Below are 7,422 nucleotides of genomic sequence, written 5' to 3'. Positions count from 1 at the left end.
AAAGATTTATTTATTTATGCATACAGAACTGGGGTACAGGCCAGAGGTACAGGATTGATGAGAGGATTCACCAGAGGCAGATCGGCGACATACACTGCTGAGGGGAGCAGCGGGCTGGTCAGCATGCGGGTCAGCTACCTGGCCAGAGATCGAACCTGAGGTGAAGCGGCTGCAGTGAGCTTCATGGTACGGTTGCACCACCAGGGAGGGCCCCATTATTGTAGATCTTAATCTTTTCATTACAGTGTATTCTTGGCCCTATCCAAAGTCCATGAGGCTCCCCTAGCGCCCCTCCAGGTCCTCATCAGGTAGGATGAAGTGACTGTGGTGAGCAGGAATGGCCTTTAAATAGGGTTATAACTTCTTGCTACAGGTCCAGACAAGGCTGGCCTGAAAGTGGGCCTCCGAGTGTCCCGTGCTCCTCACGGCCGCCTGTGCGGGCGCACACCTGGGGTTCAGGAGGCTCCGCATGTGCATCCCTTGGGTACGACCAGCTTCTCCCCTTTGTCCTCTTCTGAAGCTGAGGCAAGAACTGGCACTTCGATGGCTGTCGCCCTGGGTATCTTCACCTTGCACCAGACACCGTGCCAACTCTGTTCCCGAGCCATGGCTGGGTGGGGAGGGCATCATCTGATGCAAGAGCCCTCTGAACCCAGGTGAGAGGGCCACGTGCCCTTGGCACTGGCCTGAGATCAGCACATACTCAACATCTCTCCCTGCTCGGGCGGTTCAATCTTGTTGGAGAAAAGAAGGACCACAGGTTTATGGCGGTGACTGGTGCACTTTCTGGCCATGGACTTTTCTGGACACCTTCTTCTCTGGAGAGTTAGGTGTTGGGGTGCTGATCTAGGTTAACAGCCAGAATGTCTGCCCTGCTGTGCCCTGAGTTTGGGATTCAGTCTTCTACACCTCTGATTCCGCTATTTGCCAGGACTTTATTTATTTATGCATACAGAACTGGGGTACAGGCCAGAGGTGCAAGGGAGGTGAGAGATTCACCAGAGACAGAGCGGGGAGCAGAACAGGCAGAGTGATGAAGTCCACTGCTGAGGGGAGCAGCGGGCTGGTCAGGAGAGGTCTGCCGCGCCATGTGGGTCCACTCCCTGGCTGGGGGATGGAACTCTTGCTGGGGCTGCCTCCTGCTGCAAGAGCTGTGCTTTAACCCCGTTGTGCCACCAGGGAGGGCCCTAGGACTTTCTTTTCAATGCAAGTTGCCTTTGAACTTTGCTCATCTCTGGCCCTGGCAGGTAGGAGGAGGCTGCCTCAGCAGCTCAGCCTCTCCCTAGACTGCTAAGAGAACACCCAGCTGGGAGAGGCTTCTGCTTAGCTTTTATCCACTCCCCAGCTGGCCCCCTTCCTTGCCTGAGGCCCAGGGAACCAGGAGAGAGGCCATCTGGGAGCCAGAGCTTTGGCACTGGTCCATTGGGAGATGGTCCCACCTCCTCCCTGCTGTCTGTAGGGACTGAGGTTTGCAAGTGACCTGAGAATGGATTCTGTGTCAGGATAAAGCGAAGCACCCCTGGGCTTAGGCCTTTCTTAAAAGGAGGGCATTATGTCCCCACTGGCCCTCAGCCTGGACACAGCCACTCGGCACATATAGCATGACCCCTACATCCGGGTCATCCACCACACCGAAGCAGGTCTTCCTCCTCACCTGTATCCAGCTGAAGCAGAAGGGCGTGAGGAAATGTCCCCGGGGATGGAAATCTCTCTAAGTGATTGGTGTGGTGATGAATAAATATGTACACTTGTGAAGTCAGTCCCTGGCTGTAAAGTATGTACAACTTGAGTATAAATTATGCTTCCACGTTTTCTGAAACACCGATGTAGAGATGGTCATGGTTAGGAATCAAGAGCTCCAAGGAAAAAAGGTCTTTGAGAAGAGGACTGGTGGCAGGCTCAGGCCCTCTGTGACCCTAACACAGTCACCTGGCACCCTAGACGCAGCAGGGCTCGTGCCTTCAGGACTTCTGACCTTCAACAGCTCAGGGGAGGCTTCACCTCTGGGATGAGCAGGGACTTTCTGTGTGCATAAGAAGCTCACGTTGCACTCTGTTCTCTCCCCAGGCCCCTTATACCCACAGCGGTTATACACCCAGAGACTCATCTGACCACCCTGGCGCACGTGACTGCACTCTGAGGGGTCAGCGAGGCCGCCTGTGCTCAGGGCCATGGAGTCGGTGCCTGGAGCAGCCTCAGCCCGCAGCCTGGCAGCTGCTCAGCCAATTTCTGCCTGGGTTTCCACGGTGCCCTCAAGGTGGACACATGAGTCCAGGCCAGGCTGGTTCCCTGTGGACCAGTGTCCTCCCTGGTGAGCTGGTCACCCCCACCAACAGGCTATAGCTACTTAGTCTGGCTGCCCTGGGAAAGGGAGTGTTTTGGAAGCCGGAAGGGCCCACTCTCCAGATAATGGGCAAGGCGTGGGACAGAGGGTCTGATTACAGCCTCCTCCTTTTGAAGTAGCAAGGAGGCTTTGCTTTCTGCCCCACCCGCCCATCAGCTCCTATTCCCACAGGGCACTGGGCAGATGACCTACATGGTGTTTTATGGGTCTTGTTCCAGGCAGTCCCGGCAGATGAAAGGTGGCAGGCAGGCACCTAGGAGTCACATACAGGGCCCCGCCCTGTCAAAAGGCGGCGGACGTGACCACAGAGGGGGGGAGGCGGGACTCCGGGTCATAAAGACGGTAATAGCTGCTGCTGGGATCAAAGACTGGTCCCGGGCTGAGACCCAGACACGCGGGGTGGGAGACCTGGGCGGTCGACTGTTCCCCGGCTCCGCGTGAGGAGACGGTCATGCACAGACAGGCTGCCTAGCATGCTTGCCGTCTGCAGAGCATGGGGGGGTCGAGCCTGCACGCATTCAAACCCTGGGTGTGAAGTGTGTTCACACGTGCTGACCACACGTGTGTCTCAGGCAGGTCAGGTGACGATCCCGTCAGAGGTCCGCAACAGAGAACCTTCTTCAAGCTACTCATTTCCTAGACCAGATAGAACGGGACCCCGCAGAACCAGGCTGCATGTGCCCACTGCCTCGATTCAACATGTGTTTCTTTTCTTTTTCCTTTGATGACCCACCGAAAACCTCCAGTGGGCTGACAAAATGAGTAGAATCCAAGTAGAAATAAATGCCCAGTGAGTTTCCCATGCCCAGTTGCCGTAGATACTTTCACAGTCGGTTCTTGAACGTCAAGGTGGACTCAAAGGCTGGCATTTATTTTTGTCGCTGAAATTGAATAAAAACAGTCTTTCCCCTTTTTCTTGATTGTGACCGCAAAGGGCCCAGGCTCAGTGTCTCTGGTTCATGATTTTCATGTACCTTATGGTATTGATCTTGCTCCTGAGCCCCATTTTCTTGGTAGTTGGCAAATGCCCACCGCACGGACTGTCCTTGCCCGCAGGGCAGTCAGTCCTCATGCAGACTCGTCCAGGGGACACAGAACCGGCCCTTACCCTGTCTCCCTCTGCTCTTTAGGCTCTGGCCAACCGCCAACCGCCAACCGCCAGCCTGGCGGCCCCTGCCAGGGGGCAGCGTGCAGCCTGGATGCTCAGCAGTCCCAGAGCCAGCGCCGCTGAGGCCAGGGACGGCCTCCGCCGCAGCGTGACCCGTTGTTTGCCAAGCGGCGTTTGTGCACGGTGTCAGCCAGGGCGTGGAGCGATGGGATTCTCTGAGCCCTGGAAGATCTGGCCGCCCTGGAGAAGGCGAGGAAGCAGCAAACACCAACAGTGGAGAGTACTGGGGTATCCTGGCCCCTGCAACGTCCTGTCTCCCCAGTTTTGTGTGTCTCATTTCTGCCACTGTAACTGCACAAATACACTGGCGTTGCGCGTGATCCGCACGTGTGATGTGACTCCTGCCCAGGAGCGGGCCGCCCTGGCCGCCCCCGCCCTCGCTGGCCTGGGGGCGCGGGCCGGGCTGGGCTCTGCCTGTCCAGCTGCAGGCCGCTCTGACCGAGCCCGGCGCTGCCCATGGCCTGACTTCACGGCGCTGCCTTTGCTCCCTACCCCAGCCCAGCTCAGGAAAGATTAACCGGAGCATCTGGGGAGATGCGGGGAAAGGGCACCTCCTGGCACAGAGCCCATCTGCACCTCAGTGCCAGGGGGAGGCCTGCATGCTGGCCGTCTCCCTTGTGGCCAGTAGAGGGCGGTGGGGCTGAGGCCCCGGGGCTCCCTGCAGCACCCATCTTTCTTAGGGCTGTGGCTGACCCTTGCGCAGAAGGGCCGAAGGCCGCGGGGACTCTGGACAACAGTCTGTAGTCTGGGGTCGGGTCGTGCTCACAGGAGTTCCTGTGAGCCTTCTAGGGCTTATCTTTCCTTGAGTGGGGTTGACCTTGTGATGAGGAACAGAACTACTGTTTAGGGTCCTGCTCTCTATGGTCACGTATCGTTTTAAGAGATTGTGTCAGTAAAAGTAGCTCAGGCTAAACTCCAGGTCCCCTTCAACAGGCCAGGTTGAAAGAGCACTGCCATGTCCCTGGAAGTCCCCCTAAGCCAGGTGGTTTTCAGAAGTGCTTCCCAAGGTCACACTGGGCCAGGCTTTGCCCTGGTCTTGCTTTTGAGCAGAAACCAGCCCAGCCCCCACAGAGCTTCACGGCCATGCTCCTGGGCTGGATCTATCTGCTTTGACATTCGGTTCCAGCCTGTGTTTATGAGGTCTCCGGTGGCTTCAAGCACCAAGGAGCCTTGGGGCTACTGGAAAAGTCATTGGTGTCGTTTTCAGCTTAGATGCTGAACAGTTGATCCCTACTCTGAGGATCTGGGGGTGGAGTGACGGAAGGCAAGCCGGGTGATTGGTTTGGGCACTGAATCCCGCTTCGAGTGCTATCAGCATGGCAGAGGCATGGGCATTTGCCCAGATACTCCTGTAGGTGGGCAGTTGGAATTTCTGGCCTCTCATTTTTACATAGATTAAAGAGTTCCTCTTTTATCTACTCCTATGCATGAGTGACTCACATAATGACCAGAAAGGAGTGAGAGTCTGCAGGATGTTGGCGCTCCTGGGGAACAGAAGCAGCATCTGTGAGACAGCCCAGCAGGCTTCCCAGAGGGCCCACTCAGTCCCTATGGGGCCCACTGAGGCTGCAGTGGTCAGTTACATGAAGTAGCACACATGGTCCCCCCAGTGCTGCTCAGGGCTTCTGAGCTGCAGAAGCCCTGGGATCGCCCAGGTGTCACCGCCCAGGGGTCCCCAGCACATGGGACTTGAAACCCACTTGCCACCTGAGGACAGATCAAAGGAAGCTGCGAAGCAGTCACCGCACATTGTAAGGTGAGGCACAGACACGAGAATAAGCGCCCGCAGCTGGCAGGCGTGTCCAAGGGGCTGGTGACTGAATGGATTTTGCCTTCTGACTGGGAGTGGGAAGGGAAAGATTAAGGGGGCAGTAGAAGCTTTCTGGTGTGGGGATGAAGGTGCAGCGGGGTGGCGGGAACCAGGTGAGAGCTCCCCTGGAGGGGGTTGTGTGCTCCTGGCCCAAAGGATAAGTTCCCTGCTGAGGGAAGGACTCTGGCTTGTGAGTTTTTGCAGGCAGGTTCTGAGCAAGCTTGAGGGACTGTGAGGTGAGTATTTGGACTGCTGAATGCTGAGTTAAGGGGAGAGACACTATAGGAAGGCAGTAGTTAAGCTTCAGGTTTGAGCCTTAGCTCAAGGGACAGTGGTCACCATCCCCTGCACTTTCCTTCCCACCTCACCGGGAGGCCGGCTGGCTCCCCCTTCCTGCACGGGGAGCAGAAAGTTGAAACAAGTTGGTGGCTGAGTTGTGGGTGTCAGCCTGCATTGGAACCACTTTGCCCCCTTCTGGGGCACCCTGACCCTTGCGAGGAGCAGGTGGTGATCTGTTGACCCCAACGCAATCCTGGACTTGAGCACCTTCCCAGAACAATCTGGTCCGACTGAACTGTGGTCCAATGTGCAAGTCCCTCAGCCACAGGGAAAGCGCGGGGCCTGCAGGGAGCATGTGCTTGCTCTCTCCACACCAGATGTCAGTCTTAGGGGAGGGAGACGGGGCAGCAGAGAAGCCTGGGAAGGTCATGAACCCCTTCTTATACTAAGGCCCATTGGAGACCCGGTCAAGTAATCTTTCCTCTGGACACTCCTGTAACCTGAGAAATACGTAGATCTCCGGCCGAGGACATGCCCTGTGTCTATGGGTCGGACGGTGAACCCTAGCTCAGTACATTAAGGGTTGAGGATCTATTGGCACGTTTCTTCCCATAAAGCTGATCAGGCTGCCTGTTGGGTTTCTTGGTCAGGGAGGCCCATCTCCTCTAGGATGGCCTACTTTTAGGCTGTCAGAAGTGGAGCAGGCAAGTCCCATGTAGGTTGCATGTAGCAGCAGTTAGGAAGGAAGGAAGGCGCGGGCCTCCCTGCTGGTGGAAGGGGTTAAGCTGCAGCACAGTGATGCCATCTGCAGCACATTTTGATTCCAGGGCCAAAGAGCTGACCCACCTGGCACAGCAGACCTCTCCTCTCTTGCCCGCGGCTCCCCTCAGCAGTGTGTTTCCGTGGATTCACCTGTTCTGCTCCCCACTCTGTCTCTGGTGAAGCCTCTCCCCCCCACACCCCTCTGGCCTGTATCCAAGGTCTTGTATGTATAAATAAATAAATCTTTAAAAAATTAAAATAACAAAAGTGAAGTGGCAGGCCTTGACACATTTTGTCACCATATTCTAGAGAGCAACTCATCCAGCAATAGACCCATCCCTGAACGGGGCCCCTGGAGTGGATTAGTGCTATGCACAAATTATGTATGTTTAAAAGTTTATGGCTGTTGAGATGTGAAGGACAGTGTGAAAATCCATTTGACTGACTCTAGAAGGAAAGCGTGCCCTGGCTTGTTATGAAGAACAAAAAAAAAATCTGTATACCTGGATTTGGATCCCAGTTTGGCTACTTAATTGTATGGTCTAGTTGTGTAACTGAACCTCAGTTTCCTCATCTATAAAATGTAGTAAACAATAAGAAAAAAAAAAGCACCCACCCTACCTTCAAATATTGTGACAAGGATTATCTAGAGCTTAGGCCGCTGAGACAGATTCATGTTACTGTTCGACACAGTGGTGTGTCAAAGATAGCAAAGCCTCCAAGAGCTCATTGGTATTAGTTAAGTGGATGGTTCTTAGAAGCCTTCCTTGGGGGGCGGGAAGGGGGCTCCATATTGATCTAACTTTCTCTTACAAAGCTGTTCTCTTTGTAATCTGTCCTAGGCTAGGTAAAGCATTTCTTTGTACTATGTAGCTCTGTAGCTCTCTCTTTCCTCCAGATCGGGCTCTCTTGAAGGCACTATTCTCAGTGGTTAACTATTCTAGTTTTCTCTTCAGGCCTCTTAAGGCTTGTCAGGCCTCGTATTCCTCCTCTCCCCACCTCCCAGCGTCCGGAGCCCACACAGCTGGCTCTGTGCCTCCCAGCTCTGGCTGCAGGCCC

At 55.2% G+C, this 7,422-nt stretch overlaps 1 long non-coding RNA gene across 3 annotated transcripts in view; it reads left to right on the top strand.

Moving 5' to 3' along the window:
• The window catches only part of LOC105853824, a 10,833-nt gene extending 4,343 nt beyond the window's left edge, over positions 1-6,490 (top strand). For 2 of the 3 annotated variants that reach the window (XR_001145601.1, XR_001145599.1), the window contains 2 exons: positions 2,068-2,311; positions 3,475-6,490. This is a non-coding gene — a long non-coding RNA (uncharacterized LOC105853824). Of the gene's footprint in view, positions 1-373; positions 657-2,067; positions 2,312-3,474 lie in introns of all 3 variants that reach the window. The other variant, XR_001145600.1, reaches the window with a different exon arrangement.
• The last annotated feature ends 932 nt before the right edge of the window (positions 6,491-7,422 follow it).

The sequence above is a fragment of the Condylura cristata genome, unplaced genomic scaffold (assembly GCF_000260355.1).
Source record: "Condylura cristata isolate star-nosed mole 26May11 unplaced genomic scaffold, ConCri1.0 scaffold00018, whole genome shotgun sequence".
NCBI lineage: Eukaryota > Metazoa > Chordata > Mammalia > Eulipotyphla > Talpidae > Condylura > Condylura cristata.
The sequence above is the reverse complement of the archived record's forward strand: the minus strand, read 5'-3'. Positions and strand labels throughout refer to the sequence as shown.